The sequence below is a fragment of the Equus caballus genome, chromosome 24 (assembly GCF_041296265.1).
Source record: "Equus caballus isolate H_3958 breed thoroughbred chromosome 24, TB-T2T, whole genome shotgun sequence".
NCBI lineage: Eukaryota > Metazoa > Chordata > Mammalia > Perissodactyla > Equidae > Equus > Equus caballus.
This window is the reverse complement of record NC_091707.1, coordinates 18,601,248-18,619,637: the sequence shown is the minus strand read 5'-3', so window position 1 is coordinate 18,619,637 and position 18,390 is coordinate 18,601,248. Positions and strand designations below refer to the sequence as shown.

General features: G+C 43.4%; 1 long non-coding RNA gene across 6 annotated transcripts in view; it reads left to right on the top strand.

The window, feature by feature from the left end:
- The first annotated feature begins 202 nt into the window (after nt 1-202).
- LOC106782543 (uncharacterized) overlaps nt 203-18,390 on the top strand; it is a 64,775-nt gene continuing 46,587 nt past the window's right edge. The window contains exons 1-5 of one of the 6 annotated variants that reach the window (XR_011432143.1): nt 204-4,660; nt 5,734-5,806; nt 6,096-6,307; nt 10,745-10,816; nt 12,422-12,604. This is a non-coding gene — a long non-coding RNA (uncharacterized lncRNA). Of the gene's footprint in view, nt 4,661-5,733; nt 5,807-6,095; nt 6,308-10,744; nt 10,817-12,418; nt 12,605-18,390 lie in introns of those variants that run through there. The other 5 variants (XR_011432140.1, XR_011432144.1, XR_011432141.1 and 2 more) reach the window with 5 other exon arrangements.

The following is an 18,390-nucleotide window of genomic DNA, read 5'->3' as shown; positions in this document are numbered from 1 at the left end:
CTCCCCTGCCCCTCTGCTTTCTCCTTGTCCTTCTTTCAATGTCCGTTCTTGTCCGTGCACGGTCATGTTGCCCCAATCTGTATGACTGCACTTCTGCCTTGTTTCCTGTCAGAACGTTCTAGAACTGCCACTATGCCATTCTCCTCCAGCCTGTTTGGAAGGGATTCTGACCTTCCAAGCTGTTGTAAGCCTGTCTTTGCAGGGCGTTAGACCCTGCAGCAGGGCCTGCTGTGAGCAGAGCGGTCTTGTGCGCCTTGACGATGTGGCGTGCTGGACACTGAGCATGACCGCGGGCCTGGCCTGCCTGCTGCTGTTCTGGCCCTTTTGATTCACCCGGACCGTTTGGACACTGCACGCTGAGCTACTCAGCTATCCTCAAGGGACCAGCCTAAGTCGCTGCTTTGTCAAAAATCAGTTTAATACTCCAAAACAGAAAGAGAAAGAAATGGTCTATAAAGTGATGTTCTGATTTATGAAGTTGGGTTTTTCATCAGTGAGTTTTAAAAAATTTTATTTTTAATTTACGTACAATAAAATCCACTCTTTGGTGTACAGTTGTGTGAGATTTGAAAATGTGTGGAGTCTCGAAGTTGCAATCAAGGTCCGGAACAGTTTGGTCATTCCCCACCCCTCAAATTCCCTCATGCTTCTGCCCCTTTGTGCTTAAATCCACCCCCACCCTTAACCTCTGGCAGTTGCTGAATTGTTTCTTTCCCCTCAGTTTTGCCTTTTCCAGAATTCCATATGCATGAAATCGTGTGCTATATAGCTTTTTGGCTGCCTTCCTTCACTTAGCACGATGTATTTGAGGTTCATCCGTGTCATCTCATCCAACCATAGCTGGTTTTGTTTAGTTGTGAACAGTATCCCATTGTACAGCTATACCATAAGTTTCCATGCGTTTCCCAGGTGAAGGACATTTGGATTGTCTCCAGATTATGGTGATTACAGATAAAGCTGCTGTAAACATTCATCTATAGGTTTTTGTGTGAACATAGCTTTTCATTTCACTTGGAAAAACCGAGGAGTGGAATTGCAGAGCTGTATGTTCAGTGTATGTTTAACTTAATCAGAAACTGCCAAGCTGTTTTCCAAAGTGGTTGCTACTTCTCCAAGGTCGTGGGACTGGGGCTGGAGAGCCTGACCCCGGAGCCGCTGTGTGGTCTTCTCGCAGGGCCAGTCGCGGCTTTCTATCCCGAAAGCTATAATTCACATATCATTTTACCTTCCCACCAGCACTGCGTGAGAGCCCCAATTCCTCCAGCTCCTTGTCAACACTTGCTATTGTGAGGGTTTTTTTCCTTAAAATTTAGGCATGGTAATAGATGTGTAGTAGAATATCATTGCTTTTAAAAATTGAGCTATAATTCACATATCATAAAACATTCTTTTCAAGTATAGAATTCAGTGATTTTTAGTGTATTCATTCATGAAGTATGAAATCATCATCACTATGTAATTCCGGAACATTTTCATCACCCCAGATAGAAACCCCATGCCCATTAGCAGTCACTCCCTGCTCCCCTCCACCCAAAGGCCCTGGCAACCCGTAATCTACTTTCTGTCCCTGCGGATTTGCCTATTCTCGACATTTCATATGAATGGAAACATGCATTCTTTTTGTGACTGGCTCCTTGCACTGAACACCTTTTCAAGGTTCATCCATGTTGTAACATATCCTTCCTTCCTTTGTATGGCTCGATAATATAGCTGATTCTCTTATTCACAGTAGTTGAGTTCTTTAAAGTCACTGCAAACAAAGAATTAGTGAATATCGAACCATTACCCTTAGGAGAAATATGTATGTATCTATGTCTATCTCATAGATTATAATCTTAAATCCTAGAAATAACTCCTCCTGGTAGATTCTGTTTTCTTTATTTTACAAAAAGGAAACTGAGGTTGAGAAGTGTTAAGTGACTGCTCAAGGCCGTCCCGCTCGAGTCGGGTTTCAAACCCCTTGCAGCGGACCCAGACTGGAGCTCCTTGTACGCGCTGCACTGCCCCCTACCGTCCGGTCCTCCGCCCATCTCTGCACGAGGCTGAAACAAGGAGGCGGGGTAGCCTTTTCCCGCTCAGCTGCGAATGAGCGCTTCAGACGGTACAATTTTTTTCGCTGCTCTGCGCATGCCTGAGAATGACTGCGAAATAGCCGTGAGTATTGATTTTGAAATTACAAATGAGTTTTAGCGAGTAGGCAAATTTGCACATAGAAATTCCGTGAATAATGAAGATCGATCGTATATCATTGAGGTTTTAATTTACATCTTTTGTCAAATTTGGGAAGTTTTTAGACACCACTTCTTCAAATACTTTCCCGCATCCATCTCTTTCTCCTCTTCTTCAGGGACTCCAATGATATGAATGTCGGGCCATTTGACATTGTCCCACATGTGTGTGACGATTGTTTGTATCTTTTTCAATCTTTTTCTCTCAGTTCTTCAGACGGGATAATTTCTACGGATCCACCGTTAAGCTTACTGATTTTTCCCTCTGTCATCGCCGTTCTGCTTTTCAATCCACCCAGTGAGTTTTTACCCCCCGATACTGTATTTTCAGTTCTAAAATTTCCATTTTTAAAAATAATTTCTATTTCTCCGCCGAGAGGATCTACCTTACGTTCAAGTCAGGAGTGTCACCTTCGCCGTGTGGAGGAGTTACAATAGCTGCTCAGGACCGCGTCTGGTGATTGTCTTTTCCCTTGCGAGTTGTTCGTATTTCTCTTGCTCTTTATATTTTGAGTAACGTCTGTTCAGTTTTCAAGGCCTTAACTATGTTGTCTGAGTCTGTCTGCCTCTTGCGCCAGCCATTCAGGGGTCAGCCTGGGAGCTGGGTGGGGGTTTATATCATAGTTTAGTTCTTAAAGCCTTTACTAGGCTTCTTTCAGAGTGTCCCCCACACACCACTTGGGGATCAGCTGGGGCCTTGTGTTGGTCCACAAATAGAACTAGGACACATGGCTCTGTAGCTTTCTCTTCTCTGGCTTCTAGACATGGCCAGAAGCTTGGGATTCTCCCAGAGTTTTAGTCTCCTATGCTCTTGTGCAGTTCTGCGCGACCTGGCCCACCTTTGCGGTGATGTGGAGAGAGCAAAGAGAGAAAAAATAATAAGAAGGATTCCACTCACACTCCTTGCGTACAGGTGCCCCGTTTCCTGATTTCACTATTCAGACAGGCAGGTTTCCTTTAGGGACTCTGGGTGCCTGCACGGAGGCCACCACCATCCCTGCAGCAGGCAGATGTCTGCAGGGCTGGAAGAGAAAAGAGAGAGGAGAGGCGGGAATTCCCCTCACGTTCTGCAGCTCTCACGGACCCGTTTCTTGATCCTCTGACCAGGAAAACGGGTTTCTCTCAGGGTTTTTGCTTTCTGAATCTGCTCCATGATTCCCCAGTTCAGCCTTCCTTCAGGTCACAACTAGGAGATAAAGGAGAAAGAAAAACCTAAACCAGGAGATGAAAGAGAAAGGAAAACCTAGGAAACTCACAGCCATATTAATCATTCTTTAAGTGGTGACTTCCCTCCCTGTGCCCGTTCTTGTTTACTTTTCAGAGCTCTCGGGTAGTCGTTTTCTGCGTTCGTCCAGCGTTTGGTTGTGACTGGGGCGTGATGGGTTGTATGGGCTTATCCCATTGCAGTGTGGTGAGTGTTGGACTGAAGGATGCGATCAACCCTAAGAACATTTTAACATCACCAGTGTTGAATAACAACAAAATAGAAGCCACTGTCATGAAATCACAAAAACATTCATAGAGAGCAGCACCGTAACAGGTTGAAATGATTTAAACGTTATAAAGGAATGTAAATTGGTATAACTTTTGTGAAGGGTTATTGGCAATATGTATAAAAACCATCTAAAACTGCATATATTTTGGCTAAGCAATTCTATTTCTAGGAGTTTAGTCTAGTGTGACAAATTCACAAACGTGTATTTATTTATAAGGATACTTACATAGTATCATTTATAACAGTTAAAAAATTGGCAACAATTTAAATATGAAATAGGGAAATAAGCAAATTCTGGGATAACTATAAAATGGAAGGTTATGTAGTAACTAAGAATTTCGATGGAGCAATGTGTATATTGATATGGGAAATGTTCTGTTAGAAAAAACAGGCTATAAAGCAGTGTGTATAATGTGATACCAATTTTAAAAAGTGTATATATCTATGGATATATTTATCTATGGAGATATATATATATATATATATATATATATACATGCATACTTTATAGAAATGCATATGTTTCTCTCTCTATATATATAAATGCCTGGAAAACTTAACTGACAATCTCAGTGAATGAGATTTAAGATTAAAGATTTTTCTTTTTTATTCTTTTCCTGTCTCTTTCCATTTTCTGTCCTCAGCATAAATGAAGTGTCATAGCAGAGTCTGATACTGCTTACTAAATATGCATTTGCTTCCCCGCATTTTCCCACCTCTCTTGCATGTCTGAGGTCATGTGATTAGGTTCTGGCCAATGCGATATTGTTGAAGATGATTTAAGCTGCTCCCAGGCCTGGTCCTTAAATCTATGCATGTGGTGAGCTTGGAAGCCACAGATGCCAGACGGTTTAGTTACAAGATGGAGGAGAGGCGCACCCTGTACCAGATCATTCCATGTGCGAGAAATAAGCCTTCGTTATTCAGAGTTGTTGTGGTAACTAGCATTCATTATTCGACTGATACAATAGTGTAATGAGGAATTACTAGAATACATACGAGGAGAGTTTCAGAAACTCTCAGAGCCTTTGAAGTAAAACTCATTTGCCCCAGATGTCAATGGGTCAGAAAAACTTTGAAAAAGTTTTAAAGATTAGGACAAATCAATTTTTTTCCCTTTAATTTAGAAGATACCAACTTGTTAATTTATAGGGATAAATATAGTGGTCAAATGTAGCCAAATATTCTTTTTGGCTGGTCAGCAAATTCTAAACCTTGAGGAAAACCACAAAGGAAGCCAAATTACTACCAGAAGGCTTGTTGGTGAGCACAGTTGGGGCAAAACAACTTGGCTCGTGGTGATGGTAGGTTGGGTGGATGGCAGGTTGGCGGTGATGGCAGGTTGGCGGTGATGGCAGGCTGGTGGTGATGGCAGGCTGGCATAGTGGTCATGCCCGCAGCCTGGGGATTGAGGCCCAGATCTGCCATTTATCAGCTGTGAACATTTGGACGAGGCACTTCACTTATCTGAACGCCAGTTTTGTCCTCTGGTAAAGGGCGGTGATGACAGTAGCTGCCCCTTAATCGTTCCTTTGTATCACAGTGGGAATTCATTTCCACTTGGCAGCAGCTTCTTTTTCTGCTTAATTCAAGGCAGAAATAGCTCCAGGGGCTCTGGGCTCTCTGGTAATTCAAGAACTTGTGGCCTATTTGCCGGTGTGCAGCTTTCGGCAAACGGCCCCTCTGGCTGAATGGTGTGTCATAAAGGTCTCACAAAGCACAATTTTGAAGAGTTCATAATGAACATGAGATGAGAAGGTGGGCAGCCCTGATAAAGAGGAGAGGGATGAGGGAAGCAATGGGGGATGGGGAAAAGTTTAGATACTCTTTATTAGGAAACAAGAAATAGGTAAAGACTTGTTTGTCCAGTGGGGGAGAGCTGGGTAGGACTATTCAGGAGGAAAGCAGTGTGGGGGAAATTGTTGGGTTAACTCATATGTGAAGGGTCACTTATAAGAGGTTTTCTTGTGGTTATGGATATTTGGGAATGTTTGTGTTTATGTTTTCCAGGTGGAAACAGAATGACTTGGATCAGTAGAAATAGAAGAACCTTTTTTGTCCAGTCTGATACCTGGCGATGCAGGTATGACTCAGGAGTGACAATAACAGTGTTGACTTTCCTGTAACTACAAGAGTCACACAGAAACTGGTGTGGAGCCTGGGAGGAGTTTGTGCAGAGGCAAATACCTGAGCCCATTTGGGGAGGGGGTTGAGCTGTGAAGAAAAGGCAATGCGTTGAGGCTGCAGCCAGAGCCCTTGAGGGCATGGCAGCTGCCCATTGTCTCTCCCATTGGCATGGTCCAGAAGAGCAGAAAAGAGCTAAGTGTTTATGAACCTGTTCTCTCTCCTGCCCTGTCGTTCCCTCCCAGCAGGGAAGGAAAGCCTAGAGGGAAGAAAGTGGAGAGTTGATACTGAGTGACTCCATGAGAGGAATTACCAAACCTGGCACTTCTCCAAGAGTTTGAACAGCACCGGCAGTTAGCCAAATCCAATAACGTTAGGGAAGATGTTCAGCTGGGTCCGTCTGAGATCCACACTGACGCTGGGCCTGGGATGGCCATCTCTGGGATGTGCAGTGGGGAAGGTGAGTTGCTGGGGAAGTAGCGGGTTGGGGAAGAGTTCTGTCACCTGACAGCCATCTGCAGTACCCAGGGGCAGGTGAGCGAGGCTGCGGGAACACGCTCCGCGCTTTGCCAGGCTAAAGCCCCATGCCAGGAAACTATTAACTACAGGAGAGAAAGAAGGGAATCCAGGAGCCGGGAAATCACAGATCTCACCGCCCACGACATGACGCCTCTCTCTTTTCGGAGAGGGTACAAACTCGTGCATGGGAGGAATATACTTAATGAAACGAGATTAGGGAATACCAGGAAATTAAAAATCACATCAGGAATAGGATAAGAATCCCACTGCTCTTTGCCAAAGCCTTCAGTAAACAGCAGCTGTGTAGACGCTAGGTGGATAACTTGAAAAAGGAACTTGCTTCCTACCCATGGTGTGTTTAATATTGCGGATTGTGTGCAAAAACTGGGGGGGGCTGTGGCAGGAACTGAGGGCAGAGCAGCTCTTTCTGCAAGGCACAGCGAAGCGCTGGAGGCCAGATCGCTTCAGTAAAACTCTCCAATTATTTTGGTGGTTTACTCATGTTCTTGGGGGACAGGGACTGGCACGGAAGTGAGAGGCTAGAGGTCTGGCGTTTGATGAACTGGATTTAAGCCTGGTCTGTGCTTTTACAAAGTACGTGACCTTGAGCCAATTCTTAAAATTCTTAAATCTCAGTTTGTGAATTTTTAAAATAGAGATAACAGTAGCTGACATACTCATCTCCTTGGATGTTGGAAAGATCGAATTAGATAAGGTCTGTGAAATTGCTTGGTAAACTGGAAAAATCCTATCTGCATTTCTATGATTAGAGCGATAACCACGCTTGAGCTGGATGCTGTATTGTCAAAGACAAGTGTAAGCAGTGGCTTCCAAGACCACAGTTGCAGTTAGTTCTTTGTTTTTTTCAAAGGTATGCTTTCTGGTGAGGAAGTTTGGCCTTGAGCCAACATCTGTTGCCAATCTTCCTCTTTTTTTTCTCCCCCCCAAAGCCCCAGTACATAGTTGTATATCCTAGTTGTAAGACATTCTAGCTCTTCTATGTGGGATGCTGCCAAAGCATGGCTTGATGAGCAGTGCTAGGTCCACGCCCCAGATCCAAACCAGTGAACCCTGGGCTGCCGAAGCGGAGTGCACGAACTTAACCACTCGGCCACAGGGCCAGCCCCAGTTAGTTCTTAATTGTATTTCTCATTAAAACTCTTCTTCCAATAGCATCTCTGGCTTTTGGAAACTGAGTTGTATTAGTTGGTATTGACAAACTTATGTTGAAATTCTGAAATGCCGCTTCACTGAAACAGAAGGCAAAACCTCCAGTGGAACCTGTCTTCATCCCATATTTGGCTTGGGGAAGATGCTCATAATTATTATAAAATGCATAAAACTCAAAAAGTGTTTTTTTATTTTTTTATTATTATTTTTTTTAAGATTTTATTTTTTCCTTTTTCTCCCCAAAGCCCCCCGGTACATAGTTGTGTATTCTTTGTGTGGGTCCTTCTAGTTGTGGCATGTGGGACGCTGCCTCAGCGTGGTTTGATGAGCAGTGCCACGTCCGTGCCCAGGATTCGAACTAACGAAACACTGGGCCGCCTGCAGCGGAGCGCGTGAACTTAACCACTCGGCCACGGGGCCAGCCCCTCAAAAAGTGTTTTAAAGTTATCTCACCTGTAGTCAGGTTGGGCAATAAAGAAGGTACCAGCATGATGAAAGAGACATTAGGACTTGAGATACTGAATGAATTACAAAATAAATTCAGACTGGAATCAGGGCCTCGCAATGAGATGCAACTTATTTCAGGAAATTCAGTTCTGTTTTGCGGTTTTAATGGGTTAGCCACCTTGTATTGCAACAGAGCTATTCCTCCCTCGCAATTAGTTACAACCCTGCATTTTAAGGGGCTTACCGTTAAACTGGAACATTCTCTATAAGAACATGAAAGCTTTGCAGGGAGGAAAATTTTGATAATGAGATGCTGATGTCACCCACTCTTGAGGCAAGATATTTCAGTCAGTGGCATCTCTCTAACCAGGATAGCAAAATGTGCAATTTTAAGTTGAGAAAAAGAATGGCACAGATTCCTTACTAAGTCTCAAAGTATTGGGACACAGGAAAGGATTTTCCAGCCCACAGATATTTTGCGACTGCTACGTGGACTCATTGCCAGGAAAGATGCAGAACTGGCAGCTGCCCTTGGGGGCAGGGGCAGGGCTGGCAACCGCCCGCAACAACATGCTGTATACAACATTGGAAGAGCACTCACCCATTCATTCATTCTGCTGATATTTATTAATATCTGTGTGCCAGGCACCTTGCTTCCTTCTATAGGGGATATAAATTCTCGAGATATAACCTCTGCTCTCAAGATGTTTATAGGCCCTGTATTCTCACTCTGGGTTACTTCTTTTTTTTTGTTTGGTGGTGAAAGATTCACCCAGAGCTTACATCTGTTGCCAATCTTCCTCTTTATTTATTTTTTCCTCCCCAAAGCCCCAGTACATGGTTGTGTATCCTAGTTGTAGGTCCTTCTAGTTCTTCTGTGTGAGCCGCCAACACAGCATGGCAACTGACAGATGGGCAGTGTGCTTCTGCGACCTGCGACCAGGAAGCAAACCTGGGCCGCCGAAGCAGTGTGAGTGCTGAACTTTAACCACTAGGCCATCAGGGCTGGCTCTGGGTTACTTTTTGATGGTCTTAAGGAGACATAAATATTGTTTAAGAAATTGAGGTGATGGGGCCAGCCCCGTGGCCGAGTGGTTGAGTTTGTGCGCTCTGCTTCAGCAGCCCAGGGTTTTGCCAGTTCGAATCCTGGGCGCGGACATGACACCGCTCATCAAGCCATGCTGAGGCAGCGTCCTGCATGCCACAACTAGGACCCATAACTAAAAATACCCAACTATGTACTGGGGGGGTTTTGGAAGGAAAAGGAAAAATAAAATCTTAAAAAAAAAAAAAGAAATTGAGGTGAAAGTCACCTAACATAAAACTAACCATTTTTTTTTTTTAAATATCTTTCTTTTTTTTTTTAAAGATTTTATTTTTTCCCTTTTTCTACCCAAAGCCCCCCGGTACATAGTTGTATATTCTTTGTTGTGGGTCCTTCTAGTTGTGGCATGTGGGACGCTGCCTCAGCGTGGTCTGATGAGCAGTGCCATGTCCGCGCCCAGGATTCGAACCAACGAAACACTGGGCCGCCTGCAGCGGAGCGCGCGAACTTAACCACTCGGCCACGGGGCCAGCCCCTAAAACTAACCATTTTAAAGTGAACAATCCAATGGCATTTAGCACATGCACAATATTGTGCAACCACCACCTCTATCAAGTTCCAAAATATTTTTATAACTCCAAAATAAAACCCCACACCCATTCAGCAGTTACTCCCTGTCCCCTCATCCCTCCAGCCCCAAGTATCCTCTAATCTGCTTTCTGTCTCTACGGAGTTGCCTATTCTGAATATTTCATATATGGAATGATAGAATGAGTGACCTTTTGTGTCTGGCTTCTTTGACTTAGCATCACGTCTTCAACATTCATCCACGTTGTTGTAGCCTGTATCAGTACTTCATTCCTGTTACAGCTGAATTACGTTCCCTTTTATGTGTATAGTGCAATTTGTTTATCCATTCATCATTGATGGACATTTCAGTGTCTGTTCTGCCTTTTGGCTATTGTGAGTAGCGCTGCTATGAACATTCACGTATAAGTGTTTGTTGGCACGCCTGTTTTCAATTCTTTTGGGTATATACCTAGGAGTGGAATTGGTGGGTCATATAGTAATTCTATTTTTAAATTATTAAGGAGCCACAATGCTGTTGTCCACAGTGGCTGCATCATTTTACATTTCCAGCAGCAGTGCACAAGGGTTCCAATTTCTCCGCTTCCTTACCAACACTAGTGATTCTTGTTATTTTCCACATTTTTGATTATAGCTATCTTAGTGGGTATGAGGTGGTATCTCACTGTGTTTTTGACTTGCATTTCCTTAATGACTAATGATGTTGAGCATCTTTTCATGTGACACTAAGTATTTTCACAAGGTAACCAAGATACCTATGAGTAATGATACTGGGTCATCTAAAAGGCTTTTCGCTTTTGTCCTTGGGAAAGGGTGGGGCCTGAGATCATGGGACATGGCACCAGCATACTTGGGAGGAGGAGGTGGAGGAGTGAGGTGAGGGCAGGGCTGGGGCATGGCTTGGGTTTGGGGAAGGGAAGCAGCTGTGTGAGAGCATCTGGGAGAGGAGACGCCTAGGTAACCAGGGGTGGGCTGAGGGCTTTGTGTATTGGCGACGTTGGAGAGATGGCAAATTTATGTTGTGTGGTTCCAGAGAGAAAGTGTGGGTGGTCAGGACAAGCCTCCCCATTTCACAATTTCTCTAAGAGCGACTACTCCGCTGTTGAACAAATACTCTGCTCTGCTTAGGGAGAGAATTATGCCCCGGTCATTAGGAAACACCTACCCGGGAGTGTGAATGAAGAGCAGTCCTTATCTGAGGTAAGGGAAGTGAAAGTGCCTTGAGAGAAGCAAGAGTCCTCTCCAGACTGTGACGTGATGAAACCACAATTTGGGGGTGTATAGAATGAACTAATTTTTTCAGGATTGTTTTTAAATGAAGAATTCTTGGCTATAGCTTTGGAGTGTATAATTTTTTTTTTTCATATTTAAGTACCATCTCCACACTTGGCAAAAAACCCATTCTCATTAAGAGAATTGCTTTGGAGCCAATTTCCAGAAATAGGATCCAAACTCCCCTAAGGGATCCTTCCACTCACTGGATGATACCCTGAACTCTGCCCTGGGAGGGAGGATTTCATCTCTACTCTATCCACACCGCTTCCTGCCGCTATGTGGAATGAGAGCTGTGCTGAGTGTCCTGGCTTTCACAGTTAGGCTGAGCATCTTCTGTGGCTAATTCCACCCTTATCATTCTGTTGAAGCCACTCTCCCAAAAGGGAATGCTGTCTTCTTAACTGTGGGATCCAGTGGCCTTTTCTTAGTCCTTACTTAACCTACTTAACCTGGTTACCATCTGTCAATCACTTTCTGTGTAGCCGACACATTGCTGAGCACTTCATATATTTGTAGCGTGGTTGCAAATTTAACTCAGCTGTAGCTTGGATGTTTAGATAAAAATTCATATCTTCATTTTGTCTCTAAGAAGTTTGGCCTTCTTCTCAAGCCTGAACCCACTGGGGGAAATTATTTAACTGTCCAGTCCAATTGCAAGCTTAGTCCAATCCCATAAATTAAATCTCTCCCTTAGGTAGCACTGAGCAATTTCATCTATTGGATGAAAACGCTCAGCTTCTCAGAGAGCCTCCCTCCCTCTGCTGCTTCTTTTCTAAAATGTTGTTAGGGATATGCACGGAGGGGGCAGCTTTCCACAGTCCTAGAACAATATGGAAGAACCAGAGTCCTTAGGGGTGATGTCCTTTTCTCTTCTGGGCTCCAGGCCAATGTCTCTTGTCCACTGGGTGCAGCTTGCTCCTCTGACGTGGATGGCTAAAGTCGGTGGCTGTTCTCTCTAGCTCTGGGTGGGCTGTGATCCTGCTCCTGGCCCACTTAGTCTCTCTTTCCATATAGCTGGTCGAGGGACTCCTTTGAGACCTGGCTGTAACCCCCAGTGGCCCCAGCTCAGGAGGTCTGCTTTGGAGTCCTTCACCACGTCGTGGAGAGCCTCTCTGAATAGCTTTCAGGTCAGAATCTCAGCTATTGTGGAAACCTACCAAACCAATGTGGAAACCCAGGGCAGCTTGGGAAAGCTAAATCTTTCCCTCAGTATTACCTTCATTTACCTAACGCGCCTCCCCCTCTCAGGGGGAAAGCCCAGAGAGAGGAGCAGTGAAACATGCATGCCCCACTCTGCCCTCCCGCTTCCCTCTAGCTTCCTCTTCCCACAATCCTGTGGGGCTGGAATGGAGTTGACTGGCTCCCCTTCCTCTTCTAATCTGGTCATCATTTACATAAAACTCTAGGGTCTAGCCCTGAACCTGCTTACATGTCTACTGTCTCCTAGCAAAACCCTAGTTTTAACCTCAGAAGTTTAATGTTATCTCTGTCTTTCTTTTGCATCCCTTCTGTCACAAACCTTGTCAGCAGTGTGGAATCTAGGTGAGGCTACGTTCCACCCAGTGCTACTGGACCAGAATCTGCATTTTAACCAAGTCTTCAGATGTAAGTGTCAACGTTAAAGTTGGAAAAGCAATGGACTCGGACATAGGCCATGTCATCAGAGACGAAGGAGAAAAACACCTTAATAAATTCAAAACATCTTTCCTGTCACATGTATATCATTTAATCTCACTTAATCGCAATCTCTCAGCTCATTAACCATATCATTCAGTCACAACCGTCCTGTGAAGTGGACATAATGCTCTCTATTTTACAGTTCAGCAGACAGGCTCAGGCAAGTGCAGTGAAGTGCTGGCAACGTCACGGCAGAGAAGCCGGATCCGAGCCTGGTCTGACTCCAGACTCCTGTTCTTGACTGGGCCTTACTCCCCACACTGGATTGTTTACCACATTCCTCTTAACTAATGTTTATTTCCCTCTCTGTGACTAACGCTGCCTCGTATCTTACCCCTGTGTTTCCCTCCGGATTTCTTGAGTTTCCTGGCTGTTTGTCTCTGGCATCTAGGTTTTCTTGGTACTGAACTGTTTGGCTGGATTTCTGACCCAGGCCTTCCTGGGTTCTAGGCTATATCTGTAACCTGTAAATATTCATGTCTCCTTAGCTTCATGTCTTTTTGTACCATTCTAGACTGAATACTGGGCAATTGTCTATATTCTTCTTCTGCAGTGACGTGGAGAGTATCGATGAGGAAGATATGTCTTAAGCTGGGCCTCAAAGGTGGGTGTTAGTTGGAAAGTGGAGAGAGAGAGGAGATTATTACAGATGAAAATTCGAATGGGAAAAAGTTCAGAGGAGGAATGTGCATGCGCTGTTGAGGAGACAAGAATTTATTGCTTTTGCCTAGCTGAAATCTGGCGTGATAATGCATTACTCTGAATTCTGATTCAGGCGCACTTCTTTACCCTTTACCACCTATCTGGTTGTTGATTCCCACCCTGCCCAGACTGTCAGCTTCAGAATATTCCTGGTTCTCTTAGTCCCAGCTTCCTACTTCCAAATCCCTTTGTTTACCATCACCAAACTCCCTGAGGAATAGCCAAATCTTTTGTTCTTTGTGATATCTTCTTTTTTCTTGTCCCTTTCTTCCAGGACAATCACTACTATAATTTCGGCTCATATTGTTTGGTTATTTATGATAACCTAGTAAGTGACTTCTCTGTCTCCTGCTTTTTCATCTCTAATCTGGACTACCCACTATGAGACCCTTGGAACTAGTTCTGGGCAGCTGCATTTCAAAAGTGGGTAAAACATATGTTCATTTCCTGTTCTAAAGTTGCCAATTTTGCACTACTAAATATAAGAATAGAGTTCAATTCCTTAACGAAACACATTTAAGTTCTTCCCAAATGCGGCTTCCCAAATGCCGCTTATCTTAGCATACCCAAAAGCAGGTTCTCCTTTTAAGAAAGGCTGACTTGATCATTGTTTTCTCAGCATTTCATGCATGTGCCTGCTTATGGACCCCTTTTCCTACCTTGAAATTCTCTCCTGGAATGCCCCTCCACTTATTTAAATCAGACCCATCTTTTTAAGGCAGAAGATCTATCCATCCTGTGACTCCTCCCTTAGTCACCCCACAGCACAGATCTAGAAGATTGCTCAGTATTAAGAGTCAAGTGCAGAGTTTCCCAATCGTGGCATTATTGACATATTGGGATAGATCATTCTCTGTAGTAGGGGACTGTCCTGAGCATTACTGTCTGTTTAGCAGCATCCCTGGCCTCTACTCACTAGATGTCAGTAGCACATTCTCCCCCAGTTGTGACAACCAAAAATGTCCCAGACTTTGCCAAATGTCCCCTGGGAAGGACAGATTCAATATTGCCCCCATTAAGAACCGCTGGTCCAGTGTAATGAAATATCTGAACCAACGGGGCTGTCAAAATTTGCAGAAAGGTTAGAGAAAGGAGTTATTTTCTGGGACACAGAAGTCATGTCACAGGATGTCTTCCATCCTAATTAGAATATTGACTAGGAGGACACCATTATATGCCTATATTCTGTATAAGCTTCAAAATCTGTCTCTACAGACTCATCCTCTTTGTCTGTCTGTCACAACCTTTAGAAATAAAAATACATCTGATCCATGCCTACTGCTAGCTTATAGTTTCATTATCATGTTATTTAAGTTTAAAAATGGTCCTTTTTGTATATGAAATTACTAAAAGAGAAGGTAAAATGAATATGCTGAACATTTTCTAGAGAATATCTAATTGGTACAGAATTTTAAAGAAAGAAAAAAGAGAAGGCTTAAATTGAGGTCTGCATTCAGCATGTCTGTCATTCAGAGATACAGTAAAGAACAAAATTGAAACTTAATGTATACGTCATCGCGGAGATGCTTCCATAGCTCCCAACATTTATTCCAAGCACACGCGCCACTGATTTAATCTATACTTACTTCTAGATCCATTTTTGATATTAAAAATTGACTTTAATACCATTACTTTAAAAACAAAATCCTAATTTTAAATTGGATTTTTTTCTTCCTCAAGCTAGTACAAAGCATTTGGAATGTAGAATGAATTAGGAATTATTGTGATGGTAGAAACGTATCCAGTTGGTTTATGTCTCTGTGAGAAACAGGATATATGGACGTGGGAAAGTATTAACAATAACGAAAAATAAGACACCACATAAACTGTAGGGGACGTGGTTCCTAGAGCTGACTGGAGAATACACTGCTCTATGCTAACACCTGTTCTTAGTCTTTATTGTGGAGACTCTAATAAGGACCAGACTGGCGGGGGCCATTTTGTCCGTGAGAACCCTAGGTCAGTAGGATTGGGTAACTGGCCGTCTTTCGCCTAAGCCTGAGCAAGACCCCAGTCGAATGACGGGGTCCAATCAACTCTTTCTAGACTCTCCCCAAGACGTCTTGTATCTTGGGTGCTTTGACTACTCTTTTAAGCCACCAAGACACCCTGCAACAAGGGACAGACAATGCTACTCTTTAGATCTGGTACTTCCAATTGAACAAACGGGGAGCTAGTTCAGCTGTGGAAATAATTTCAAAGAACTCCTTATTGTTAGGGAAAATCCTGTTCCCAAGTTCTCATGTTTCCATTCATTCTTTCTTTTAAATTAATTAATTTATTTTTATTGAAGTGTAATTGACATACAACGTTATATTAGTTTCAGGTGTACAACAATGATTCGATACGTGTATATATTGTGAAACGATCACCTCAGGAAGTCTAGTTAACATCTGTTACCATACACAGTTACAGAATTTTTTTTTCCTTGATAAGAACTATTTTTATACTCTTGACAACTTTCAAATATCCCCATTAGTATTGTCAACTATAGTTGCCATGCTGTACATTACATCTCATGACTTGATTATTTTGTAATTGGAAGTTTGTACCTTTTGTCTCCTTTCACCCATTTTGTCCCTCCCCCTTCTCCCACCTCTGGCAACCACCAATATGTTTTCTGTATCTTCGAGCTTCTTTTGTTTTTTAGATTCCACATATATTTGTCTTTCTTTGTCTGACTCATTTCACTTATCATAATGCCCTCAAGGTCCATCCATGTTGTCACAAATGGGAGGATTTCACTCCTTTTTATGGCTGGATAATATTCCATTGTGTATATACCACATCTTCTTTATCCGTTCTTCTGTCCACGGACACTCAGGTTGTTTCCATACCTTGGCTGTTGTAAATGATGCTGCAATGAACAGGGGGTGCAGATATCTTTTCGAGTTACTGTTTTCACTTTCTTCAGAAAAAGTGGGATTGCTGGATCATGGGATAGTTCTATATTTAGTTTTTTGAGGAACCTCCCTACTGTTTCCCATAGTGGCTGCACCACTTTACATTCCCACCAACAGTCCTCAAGGGCTCCCTTTTCTCCACATCCTCTCCAACACTTATTTCTTGTCTTTTTGATAATAACCATTCTGATAGGTGTTAGGTGATAACTTGTTGTGGCATTGTGGGGTTTTTTTTTCTTTTTTTTTGGTGAGGATGATTTGCCCTGAGCTAACATCCGTTGCCAATCTTCCTTTTTTTTTTGCTTGAGGAAGATTTGCCCTGAGCAAACATCTGTGCCAATCTTCCTCCACTTTGTATATGGGATGCTGATGAGTGGAGTAGGTCTGTACCTGGGATCTGAACCCGCGAATCTGGGCTGCCGATGCAGAGCGTGCGGAACTTTAACCACTCGGCCGTGGGGCCAGCCCTCATTGTGGTTTTAATTTGCATTTCCCTGTGATTAGTAATGTTGAGGACCTTTTCATGTACCTGTTGGCCATCTGTATGTCCTTACAAAAATGTTTATTCAGATCCTCTGCCCATGTTTTGCTTTTAAAGATTGGCACCTGAGCTCACATCTGTTGCCAATCTTTTTTTTCTTCTTCTTCTCCCCAAAGCCCCCCAGAACATAGCTGTATATTCTAGTTGTGAGTGCCTCTGGTTGTGCTATGTGGGATGCCATCTCGGCATGGCCTAATGAGCGGTGCCATGTCTGCACCCAGGATCCAAACCAGCAAAACCCTGGGCCGTCAAACCTAACCACTTGGCCACGGGGCCGGCCCCCCTCTGCCTGTTTTTAAATCAGATTTAAAATTTTTTTTCTATTGAGTTGTATGAATTCTTTATATATTTTGGATATTAACCCTTTCTCAGATATATGATTTGGAAATATTTTCTCCTGTTCAATGTGTTGCCCTTTCATTCCTTTGCTGTGCAGAAGCTTTTTAGTTTGATGCCGTTCCACTTGTTTATATTTGCTATCTTGCCTTTGCTTTTGGTGTCAAATCCAAAAGCCATTGTCAATATTGATGTCAAGGAGCTTATGCCTGTGTTTTCTTTTAGGAGTTTTATGGGTTCAGGTCTTACATTCAAGTCTTTAATCCATTTTGAGTTGATTTTTGTGTGTGATGTAAGAAGGTCCAGTTTAATTCTTTTGCATGTGACTGTCCAGTTTTCCCAACACCACTTTTTGAAGAGACTATCCTTTCCCCATTGTGTGTTCTTGGTTCCTTTGTCTTAAATTAATTGACCATATATGCGTGGGTTTATTTCTGGGCTCTCTATTCTGTTCCCTTGATCTATGTATCTGTTTTTATGCCAGTACCATGCTGTTTTGATTACTATAACTTTGTAATATAGTTTGCAATCACGGAGCATGGTGCCTCCAGCTTTGTTCTTCTTTCTCAAGATTGCTTTTGCTATTCATTCATTCTCCAGTGGGTATTTACTGAGATCTAGGGATTTGGGATTCGGGATTCAACGATGAACAAAATAGAGAAATCCTCAAGGAGGTTACATTCTGTTTCAATAAGGAACGTCTAACTCCAGGAGGCAAAAATGATGGGTACCGTTTGCTCTTCGCTCTGCCACTCTCTCTCGCTCCTCTACAAGGGAGGCTGTCTGACTGCTGAGACCAGGGAATGGGTGTGAACGTGGGCCTCTGCCCCCTTCTCTCTGTCTGAAGCACCTCTGGCTGCTCCTTCCTGTAGAGTGCTTACCTGGGAGGCTGTGTCTCTGCAGTTTGGGTTGGTAATTCAGGGCACAGGGAAAAGTATTCAAAGCCCCATTGTGACTGCATACCCAAGCCCCGTTCTCCGTATCAGTAATCCAGGTGATCACTAATAAAGCTGACATGTTGATCTTCCATTATTTTTCTGTCTTTTTCTTACTTGGTTTAAAAGTCAGAGAAGAAAAAGGGGTGATTAATTATCAGCCTCAAACTTTCCGCACCCAGCCTCTCAGTCAATATCACAAATATTGTTAAGAAAAAGCAACAGCTCTGCTATTTGTTACCCATGAAGGAGGCTTTGGGAGGACCTGGCTCCGTTAGGGGACAACAACCCTTTTCTGCTGTGTATGAGCAGATGACAAGTGCTTAGAAAGCCTCATCCCATGCGGTCCTTCTGGCCAGGAGTTCTGGCCACGTGCTCGCTGCGACAGAGTCAGCCTGAGTGACT